This window comes from Coptis chinensis, chromosome 5, assembly GCF_015680905.1.
Source record: "Coptis chinensis isolate HL-2020 chromosome 5, ASM1568090v1, whole genome shotgun sequence".
Classification (NCBI taxonomy): Eukaryota; Viridiplantae; Streptophyta; class Magnoliopsida; order Ranunculales; family Ranunculaceae; genus Coptis; species Coptis chinensis.
Genome location: NC_141460.1, coordinates 64,306,575 through 64,318,446, shown reverse-complemented (window position 1 = coordinate 64,318,446; position 11,872 = coordinate 64,306,575). Strand labels below are relative to the sequence as shown.

General features: G+C 38.3%; 1 pseudogene; it reads left to right on the top strand.

Annotated features, from left to right (window-relative positions):
* The first annotated feature begins 565 nt into the window (after positions 1-565).
* On the top strand, positions 566-1,773 carry LOC147498326 (delta(24)-sterol reductase pseudogene; annotated as a pseudogene).
* Positions 1,774-11,872: the final 10,099 nt, after the last annotated feature.

The following is an 11,872-nucleotide window of genomic DNA, read 5'->3' as shown; positions in this document are numbered from 1 at the left end:
ATTTCGTCATTTTATGGGTTTTCTTTTAAAATTACAAAAATACCACTGGCGGTTTGTACCAAGATATATTGTTCTCATGCTGTTTTGGTTTTCTAAAAAAACAAAATATCCGAAAGAATTCTGGTATTCCGTTCGAAATCACAAACTATGATATAATCAAGGGTTTTTTAGGTCTTAGTCTTAATAATAGTTGGTTTATTAGGGTTTGGTCTAGAAAAGTTTGAATATTAGGGTTTAGTCCTACTTTTGGTTCTTGACTGCATGTTGCACGTGACTGTAAGTCAACTCAGTTGATTGTGGTCAATTTGCTTGTATTTTCAAAATGGCAATACTACTCCTCGCGTGCAACATCACATGATCCGTGAGCCGAAAACAGGGGGTTATGGGAGGACAAAACCAACTTGGTTGGTTTTTTGTCTTTCTGTCTCAACTTCTCTCTCACTCTCCCTTTTCCTCTCTCTCACAGACACTCTAAATCTCCTCCTCCATCTCTCCCATCTTCCTCTCCCACTCCATCTCCTAAATTTTATCTTAGATTATACTTAGAATTTTTTTAATAATTTAAATGAACACGTGTCGGTTTCTGAGTTATGTAAAATGTGTGACCGCCAGATTTGAAATATCGCGTTTCGCACATCTCGAGAATGTCGGGAGAAATAAGGAAAAGGTTTGGGTGGACTACTTTGTCAAGTTTCGATGGATTATTGTGATTTTTGTTGTTCTCCTGGTCTCTTTCACAATCTACTTCCTCACATATCTTGGAGATGTCAGATCTGAGTGCAAGTCCTTCAAGCGTCGTCAGAAGGAACATGACGAGAATGTCAAGAAAGTTGTAAAGTTGCTGAAAGAGAGGAACCCATCAAAGGATGGTCTTGTCTGCACTGTTGGGGGCCTCATCAACGGGTATGGGATAGAAGGGAGCTCCCATCTTTATGGCCTCTTCTCAGACACAGTTGTGGCATATGAAATTGTTCTTGCTGATGGGCGTATAGTCAGAGCGACAAAAGACAATGAATACTCTGATCTCTTTTATGCGATTCCATGGTCTCAGGGAACTTTGGGGCTTCTTGTCTCAGTTGAAATCAGGCTTATCCCCGTTAAAGAATACATGAAGCTGACCTACAACCCGGTCGTTGGGAATCTTAAGGAGGTTGTGCAGGCATATATCGATTCTTTTGCTCCTCGAGATGGAGGTCCAGAAAAGATTCCAGATTTTGTGGAGGCAATGGTTTATAATCCTACTGTGTGCTTGACTGGGAAATATGCCTCAAAGGAAGAGGCAAAAAAAAAGGGTAGCGTGATTAACAACCAAAGATGGTGGTTAAAGCCAACCAGCATGCCCAGAAGGCACTAAAGAAAAGGGAATTTGTGGAGTACATACCAACTAGAGATTACTACCCCAGGCACACTAGGGTTCCATTTGTGAAATTTGTGAAGCTAATCCTTCCATTTGGTGATCAATGGTGGTTCCGATGGACTCGGGGGTGGTTAATGCTTCCTAAGGTTTCGTTACATCAGGCTTATCCCCGTTAAAGAATACATGAAGTTAGATTGTGACACGTGGCAAACCAATTTGAGTGGGATTCCAACGACATTTTGACTTATTCACGCGATCTTGCACGTGAGGGGTAGTATTGCTATTTCAAAAATACAAGCAGATTGACTACAGTCAATTGAGTTGACTTGCCGTCAAGAAAGACTAAACCCTAATATTCAAATTTTTCTGGACCAAACCCTAATAAACTAACTATTATTAAGACCCAGACCTAAATATCCCTATAATCAAAGTTTTCAATCCAAAAGTACAAGTTTTACCAAAGACAACAAAATACAAATATCATACAAAACAAACCAAGAATGGTGAATGCATTTTGCATCACTATATAATGTAAAATCATTCAACAAGCAATCACTTCCCTACCAGAGGCAACCTCAACACTTCCCTACCAGAGGCAACCTCAACACTTAATGCATCTAAAGTTTAGAAAGAGAGTAACATCGGAATTTTAAAAGGATGTGAACATGTGACATAACTTAATATTCTAAATTCAAGATTAGGAAAAGTCTTATTCGATGATAAACATAGCCTTGTGCGGTAACTCACATAAATTAGGAATCAATGTGGTTTTAATGAATGTCTCTACTTTGAAGTGCTTGTTCTCAGACTCTCACGACTTTGCTTTCAAACAGAAGTGCACCTTTAGGAAAAGAGATTTGTGATATAGTGGTCCTTGAGATGTGATATAATGGTCTTAAAATATAGAAGAGTTTAAACAACTCTGATTTAATTAAATGACACGTATACATGTGTTTTGAATGGAGCAAGAGAATTATAATGGACAACCAAACAACTCTATTTCTCACATTATCATTGAAAAATCAATTATCATAAAATTATAATTTCCGTTCCCAAACGTACCTTATAGTTAGAACAGATGTGAACTCAATCAGAAGTTTTAGAGCATTATTGACATTTGACACTAGCGAAATAGAAAACTAGCCCTTTAGGTAGACTCCACTTATTTAGACTCCAATCTCACTCCAAATTCATACCGTTAGATTCTATTAGCATCTACGGTTACATTATTATTTTCACGCCTGCCATAAATCCTAAAAGGATATTTTCGATAGATAGGTTTGGAAAATTAAAACAAAACTTACGAGACAAAGAAAAACCCCAAACCCTTCTTCTCCATCCTCCCTCTACCTATTGAACTGAAGATTGAGGAAATAAAATTTAATCGCAATTCACCTCTCAACCACGTTGATCCTCTGCTGAAAATCATCTCCGCTAAATTTAGTTTCTATTCCCGGTGACTTCTCCATTTGAATTTGCTATTTTAGTTTTCTAATTTCGATCTAATTTGTCACTTGAATTTATAATCTATTATTATTTTAAATCAAATTTTGTTTTATTGTTTGTTGGATGTTGTTAGGTTAGGAAAATAATAATAAATCTTGGGGCAGATGAGTGAGGTATTTGAAGGATACGAGCGTCAGTATTGCGAGATTTCCGAAAATTTGTGGAAGAGCAAATGTGTGTAAGTCAGACAGGCTATAAGGAAATGAAGGTTGGAAGTAAGGTTTGTTTGCCTACTGGGGTACAAGGATTGGGTGGTGGATTGCTTGATTTGAGAAGTAAGCTAGAAAAAAGGGAAACATAATGTTTTGAAGGAAAATCACATGACGGAGGCTTTAGAGAAACTTAGGGAGTAGACTCGAGAGACGGTTCGAGGATTGAAATCAATAGTGTATAAACCAAAGGTTGGTGGTGGTGGTGATGATTTGGGCAAGGAGGGAATGATGGAGGATTGGGTTAAGCAATTTGAGGAGCTTGCTGGTTCTCAGGTATTTTCGAATCGAGAATTAGTTTTTTGTTTTTATAATTGTTGATTTGGTTGAGAGTTATGTTTTGCAAATTGTACGTCAGGACTTCTGAACACAATTATAATGCATGTTATGGGATTAATATGGAATTATAGATTACTTGTTAACCTGCCTGTGCTAGAGATACTTCTACTTGCTCAATGTATTATATTTTGTTTAGGCTGTATTGGGTTCATGAAATTAGGCTTTGTGAAGGTTAGGAATGGGAGAGAGAGAGAGAGAGATGATTAAAGAAGTAGAGGGGACATTACTGCTTTTACTGTCTATGCACTCCTACTTTATTGATTAAAGAGAGGAAACTAAATTGCCTGCAAATTGAAAGAAAGTCGTCGGGTTATAATTGGATGGAGCAACCGGCCATCAGTGGGTCATTTAGGGGTTGTGGGATTATGAGGACTATGATACACATAATGAAAAAGAGATGGGAGACATTAGGTCTCCAGCCAGAGTGTATTGGACTTGCCCTGAACTTATTCACTGGTAGACTAGACAAGAAGAATCTTCACTGCCATTAGTTCTTTGCTTTGTTTTCTGGTTTTATTGTTCTTAAATGGATCTTTAGCTTATACAACAAAGCACTTGAGAATGGGAATTTGTCTCCTAATTTTCAAGGGATGGTGGTTCAAATCCACCAAGATCCTCAAATTTTGATCTCACCTATATATTGTTGTTTCTATTACATAGGGGTTTGTGTTGCAAAAGGTGTGTGTGTTGAGGGTTCAACGGCTAGAAAGTTGTATCACATTTTTAAAATTTAAAAAAAAATGATTTTCCAGCTTTCGCAAAAGTGATGGGGAAAAAGTCATTTTGAGGTCCAGCCCAATAACTGACTTGAAAACACACATACAGAGTCCTTGTACTAGAGTAACTTGGCTATGCTCCCTACTTCTTTTCACATTTTTCGGTATTTTGGGTTATTTTTTATTTAGGACTACAAAGTACAAACTTAGTGAAAATTTCAACTATGATATGTGCAGAAGTTTATGAAATCTTGGTAATAGATCAGGCCATATATTGAAATATGAGACTCCTAAACTTATTCTCTAACTTTTGACATATACTCGATCTATCGGCCTAGAGCCATCACAACTTTTGGACTGGTCCCCTTTCATCAGCCACTTCATACCAGTCCCAGAGGCTACCATCACTCACCAGCTCTAAAGAGTAACTTATTATCATGGAGTCATCACCGGTTCTAGAGATCGAAACTAGGCCTGAAAGTTATTGTCACCCAACATGATTAATATTTGGGATTACAAATGTTGAAATTTGAGAGTACCAAAAAATATAAATGGTCGTATAAGAAATAGTGCACTTGTTTGTATATGTAGGAGCAATAAAATAACTCTATTGAGAGTTATTATTCACTTGATCAAGATTACAAAATCCTCTTACATAGTACAAAAGGCCAATACCGAGAATACATAATCAACTTTGAGTACACAAAATTGAGATCTAGATCACACAATCATCTTATGATTAGGCATATTGGATGCTCTGTGCTAACTCCTCCTTTCCTTTCAAGTCATCAAAATATAGAAAGGGGTCTTCTATGCATCTCTGCTACCAATAATATTTGTTGCATCTTCAGTACTACCTACCCCTATAAATGAGTGAACAAAAATTAGGCCACAATGATGAGTTAAACTGAATAACAATTAGAAATTTATAATTATAGAACAATGAATAGTAAATTTGCACATTTTCTCTTTTTATTTGGATTATCGGGACAAGTTCTTCTGTCATGAGTAGTTCTCTTTTTACAAAATCCGCACATCCTTAAAGTTGTTTGCTGGGAGATCTCAAGTGGCTTTTTCAATCTACCCGGACCGCTCTTTTTCATATTTTTCTTTCTCCCTTTTGTTTGAGAAATATTGGGATTCAAAAGCAACACTTGAGGGCTGGCAACAATAGGTTATGTTGGAGTTATCCCTCACATGAGGATGAGGAAGAGGAGAGAAAGTAGTACTTGTTAGGTGTGAATAAGTCGAGCACGACGTTGCTCGTTGATTTGCCCAGGCCTGCGTGCCTTGCCATGAAAAAGAAGATAGTTTTTTTTTTCAGCCTCTCACGAAACAAAGTTACTTGACTTATAAGGGCGCGCCCACGCTCATGCCTAAATTTACAGTTTCTATTTTCTACAGTAACCGTGAAATTGCAAGTTTAGTATAAAAATAGAAGTTAGGTTTTGGAAAACCAAGTCTTGAATAGAAACCCAATTTTGAGAGCAATCAAAATTGAGAGAAAACTCTTGTAAAGAGAAAAGCTTGTAAGGAGAGAGGAGTGATTGTAATCTTCCTACCCATACTTATAAAAGGATTAGCTCTTGTGGAAGTAGGCATCATTGGCCGAACCACATTATATCTTTGTGTTGTGGTATATTTTACTTTCCTTGCATTATTATTACTTGTTTGTGATAGTTGTTGATTGCTTGGAAGGTTGGGATTGTTGTTGGTTGTAGTGAAAGTTTAGATTTTTTTTGTCTGGAGTAGTAGTGTGTCCAATTGCAAGTTATCTTAGTGGGGATCGATTGGTATTGTTTTCCCCAACAAGTGGAATCAAGAGCCAGGTTAGATTAATCTAGGTTGTTATCCAAATTTTGCTCGGAAGGTGTTTGACAAAATTTCTGAGAGAAGGTTTGAGTTGAAATAGCTTGTAGAGATGGACCATTCTATAAATACTCGCATGACTAGTCTAAATAGAGATAACTACACTATTTGGAAAGCCAATATGGAAGACTTGCTCTATTAGAAGGACTTGGCACAACCCATTGAGAATGGAGGAGTAAAACCGGAAGCGACTGCCGTGGCTGAGTGGACCAAGCTTGACAAAAAAGCAATTTGGTACATTTGACAGTGGGTTGACGACAGTGTCTTCCACTATGTATCCCAAGAGACTACCGCTTTTGGCTTCTGGAAGAAACTCGAAGACCTCTATAAGAGGAAGTCGTCCGGAAATAAGGTACTACTCATTAAGAAGTTTGCTAACACGAAGTACAAAGAAGGTTCTTCAATGTCTGAGCATCTTAATGAAGTACAAAATACCATCAATCAGTTGCACTTGATGAAGATTAATATGGGAGACGAAGTTGAGGCTTTGTTCTTATTAAACTCTCTACCCGACAATTGGGAGACGTTAGCAGTTTCTCTTAACGGAGCCGCTAAGGATGGAATTATTTCCATGGAGATGTCTACCGAGGCATTGTTGAATGAGGAGACAAAAAGGGGTTCATGAAGCAGCTCCTATCACTCAGAGATCCTTGTCATAGAGAAGCGGGGAGAGGTAAGAGCATAAAACCATCTCATTCTATAAGTGATGACAGAAGCAAATCTAGGGGTGAAGCTAGAACTCTTAAGGCAGAGAGACAATGTTACTATTGTGCCACCAAGGGTCACTTCAGGTATGAGTACAGAACACTGAAGAGGGATGAAAAGAATAACTGTGTACATGAAGACATGGTAAAGAGGAACGGAAACACAGGCAGAGATACTACCGAACTAGTAGACGATGACCTAGTGGGAATTGTGTCAGATTATGGTGAGTGCTGTGTTAGTACCTCATGCCAGGATAGAGAGTGGGTGATAGATACAGGAGCATCCTTTCACATCACACTACACAAGGGATTCTTCAATACCTATAGCTGTGGTAAATTTGGTGAGGTAAAGATAGATAATAGTGGAGTCTCAAAGATTGTAGGCATTGGTGATGTTCATGTTGAAACCAATGTTGGCTACACCTTGACACTCAAGGATGTAAGACATGTCTCTGACATTTAGCTAAGCCTAATTTTTGCTGGGAAGTTAGGTGATGATGGCTTTCAAAACTCATTTCGTAACTAGGTATGGAAAGTGAGCAGATGTTCCATTGTAGTAGCCAAAGGGAAGAAAACTTGCTCGCTTTACAAGACACAGGCTAGTTTGTGTAAAGCAGAGCTGAATGCGGCACAAGAAGAAGCTTCCTCCAAACTATGGCATAAGAGACTGTGTCATGTGAGAAAAAGGCATGGAAGTTCTTGCCAAGTAAAAGGCATTGCCAAACATAAAAAGTAAGCATTTAAATAGATGCACTCACTATTTGATAGGAAAGCAACACAAGGTATCTTTCCAAAGATTCCCCTCTCACATAAAGGACAATGTCCTTGAGCTTGTACACACAGATTTATGTGATCTTATGAAAGTGAAGTCCCATGGAGGAGATTTGTACTTCTTGACTTTCATTGATGATACGTCAAGAAAGATATGGGCATATAGTCTGAAGACCAAAGATGAAGTACTTGGCGTGTTCAAGACTTTCCATAGCATGGTGGAAAGAGAGACAGGGAAGCCTTTAAAATGTATTCATTCAGATAATGGGGGTAAGTATATTGGGCCGTTTGAAGAGTATTGCAAGAGACATGGGATTCGTCATGACTCATGAGCAGACCATTCCTAAGACACCGCAACATAATGGTATAGCCGAGAGGATGAACTGGATCATTGTAAAGAGGATGAGATGCATGTTGTCTCACTCAAGTTACCTAGAAGTTACTAGGTAGAAGCAATGCGCACAGCCGTACATGTGATCAATCTATCGCTTTCGAAGCCTTTGAATAGTGATTATCCATATAGAGTATAGTCAGGCAGATATGTTGATTATGGATACTTTAGGGTATTTGGGTGTAGGGCATTTGTTCATATTCCTAAGGATGAGAGATCCAAGCTTGATGACAAAGCCAAGCAATGCATTTTTCTGGGTTATGGGGATAAGAAGTTTGCACTACAAACTTTATGATCTGATTAATAAGAAGGTAATCCAAAGTCGAGATGTTGTGTTCTTTGAAGACCAAACCATAGTAGACTTTGAGGATGGTGAGAAGCTAGAAGTTTTCACTAATGATCTTGTTGATTCAGAACCAGAAGTTCCTACTGTGGAACGTGCAGAAGGTATTGAGAATGCAGAGAACTATGGGTTTGAAGTTCATGATGATGATTTATTGCTCATGATGGAATAGAACCTATTGATATAGAAGACGCAGATGAAGTGCATGAACCACCACCTGAGCAAGCAGAAGTGCATCCTGCTGAGCCCCAAGAAGATGGGGCAAGGATGTTCGACAGAGAGAGACAAGCTTCAACCAGGTATCCACCACATACGTATGTTTTACTATCTGATGGTGGAGAACCTATGTAATATTAAGAAGCTCTTGAAGGTACAGACAAAAAGAAGTAGTTGAAGGCCATGCATGATGAGATGGATTTTTTGCATAAGAATCACATTTATGACTTAGTTGAGAAACTAAAAGGAAGAAAAATTCTCAAGAATAAGTTGATCTACAATGTCAAGCATGAGGAAAATAATCCACAACCAAGGCACAAAGCTCGCCTTGTTGTGAAAGGATTTGATCAAAGGAAATGTATTGACTTTGATGAAATTTTCTCTCCTGTAGTTAAGATGACTTCTATCAGGGTGGTATATGGTCTGACCGCAAGTATGAACCTAGAGGTTGAGCAACTAGATGTCAAGACAGTTTTTCTTCATGGAGACCTTGAAGAAGATGTCTACATGGACCAACCATAGGGGTTTGAGGTCAAAGGCAAGGAGCACCTAGTATGCAAGCTGATAAAGAGTTTATATGGATTGAAGCAGGCACCGAGACAGTGGTACATAAAGTTTGATTCGTTTATGGTGAAACATGGCTACATGAAGTCCGCTTCCGATCATTGTGTGTTTGTTCAGAAATTTCCAGATGGGGATTTCATAGCGCTCTTGTTATATGTGGATGATATGTTGATAGTTGGACAAAACATCAACAAGATATCCAAGCTGAAAAAAAGACTTGAGTAAGTCCTTTGAGATGAAGGATTTAGGTCAAGCAAAGCAGATACTTGGTATGCGGATCACTCGTGATAGAAAGAGTGGGAAGTTGTGGCTTTCTCAAGAAAGCTACATTGAGAAGGTGTTGAAGAGATTCAACATGGATCAAGCGAAGCCAGTCAGTTGTCCGCTTGGTGGCCAGTTCTGCATGACCAAAGATATGTGTCCAAAGGGTGAGCATGAGTATAGTCAAATAGAAAAGATTCCTTATGCATCCATAGTGAGCAGCTTGATGTATGTAATGGTGTGTACAGGACTAGATATTGCTTTCGCCGTTGGTGTTGTAAACCGATTTCTGTCAAATCTGGGTAAGGAGCATTGGGAAGGTGTTAAGTGGATATTAAGATATCTCAAAGGTACTTCCAAAGCGTGTTTGTGTTTTGGTGGAAGTAATACCTTACTTGAAGGCTACACTGATTCATACATAACATGTGATGTTGACTCTATGAAGTCCACTTCTGGTTATCTGTTTACTTTTGTAGAGGGAGTAGTTTCTTGGCAATCTAAGTTGCAAAATTGTGTTGCCCTCTCCACTACAGAAGCCGAGTATATTGCAGTTACTGGGTGTTGCAAAAAAATGCTATGGATGAAGAGGTTATTCGATGAACTACGGCTAAAGCAGAAACAGTTTGTAGTTCTATGCGACAGTCAGAGCACCATCCATTTGAGCAAGAATCTGAGTTTTTATTCTAGATCCAAGCACATATATGTGCGTTATCATCGGATTAGAGAAGTTTTCAAAGACAAAAATTTGTGTATTGAGAAGATCTATACCGATAAGAATGGGTCGGATATGATGACCAAAGTCTTACTGAAAGGTAATTTTGATGTTTGTTGTGCTACCGCCGAAATAGTAGCACACTCCTCTTGTTGATTTGGGAATGCATAGAAGTGCCCCCCTCACTGTTCGGGAGGGGGAGATTGTTGGAGTTATCCCTCACATGAGGATGAGGATGAGGAGAGAAAGCGAGATTGTTAGGTGTGAATAAGTCGGAGCGCCGCGATCGATTTAAGCCCGCCTAAAGGGCGTGCCGCCCTTTGCGTGAAAAAAGAAGATAGTTTTTTTTAGCCTTTCATGAAACAAAGTTACTGGACTTTTGAGGGCGCACATGCTCGTTTTTGCCTTGCCGAGAGTGCGCCCGCGCTCATGCCTAAATTTGCAGTTTCTATTTTCTACAATAACCATGAAATTGCAAGTTTAGTATAAAAATAAAAGTTAGGTTTTGGAAAACCAAGTCTTGAATAGAAACTCAATTTTGAGAGCAAACAAAATTAAGATAAAACCGTTGCAAAGAGAAAAGCTTGTAAGGAGAGAGGAGTGATCTAGTAAGGTGGAGACACTTGAGAGTAGTGATTGTAATCTTCTTTCCCATACTTACAAAGGATTAGCTCTTGTGGAAGTAGACATTATTGGCCGAACCACGGTACATCTTTGTGTTGTGGTATGCTTTACTTTTCTTGCATTATTATTACTTGTTTGTGATAGTTGTTGATTGCTTGGAAGGTTACGTTTATTGTTGGTTGTATGGAAAGTTTTGATTTTTTGTCTAGAGTAGTAGTGTGTCCAATTGCAAGTTATCGTAGTGGGGATCGATTGGTATTGTTTTCCCCAACAGGTTCTTCTTCTTGAATTACCACATTTGGCTTCTTAGCTGTATTGTGTATTGAAAACCTTTCTAGCAAAGTGCCCATCGCTTCTACCATCATTCCAAATTTCTCAACATCCTTTGCAGCTTCATAAACAACTTGATTGGCAAGATGTGACCCATGCATAAGTCTTAGCACATCTAAATCTTCAGCACTACTCAGTATTACACTCTTATCCATAACTCGATATTGGTTTGATCCTTTCATCCATCTTCTCAAAACCCATTGTTCGGGTATCTCATCAATATCATAGTGGATAATTACCTTCAAAACATGTGCACAGGGAATTCCCATGAACCTAAACCACTTGCATTCGCACGAGCCATTACTAGTTGTTCGGTCGAAGATCATCTTCCAAATATTTCCATCACCTTTTTTATTTTTTCTTCTTGTCATAGTATATGAGTTGAAGTCATTGCCGCGTTCTTCACTTAAGAGTTTGTAAGTCATGGCTTTAGAACATTTTTCTTTGAATTTATTGTACGCATTTCTTGTATAAAGTAATGCAACATTATTTAAAATGCTGGTACTGCATAAATTCATTCCATCATTGAGCACTTGAAAAGTTTACCTACTTAATAAGTATGGTAACAGCTCTGTTTCAGTCCATAATTAGGCACTTGTCTGGCATTACAATTTATATTTTTGTTTTTTCCTGAATGTGAAAAATGTTAGGGAAACGTAAAATATATTATCAGTATGTTCTAAACAAGATTTTTTTTCTTGGACTGGATGCTGCACAAGTACATGTAGTGGGGTTATACTTACATTTTAAAGTAACTGCCTATGGCAATAGCTTTGTTTGCAATTGCCAAGGGAGGGAACTTATGAAGTGTTTGTTTCTAACAATTTTCTTTTGTTTCTTTCCTACCTGATTGTGAAGAATGCCTTGCTTCCAAGCTCAATAGTTGCCAAGTGTTAGGCCATGATATTCAAATTGAAGCCATATCCCTGAAGACGAACCATAAGCTTGTTGATATACATG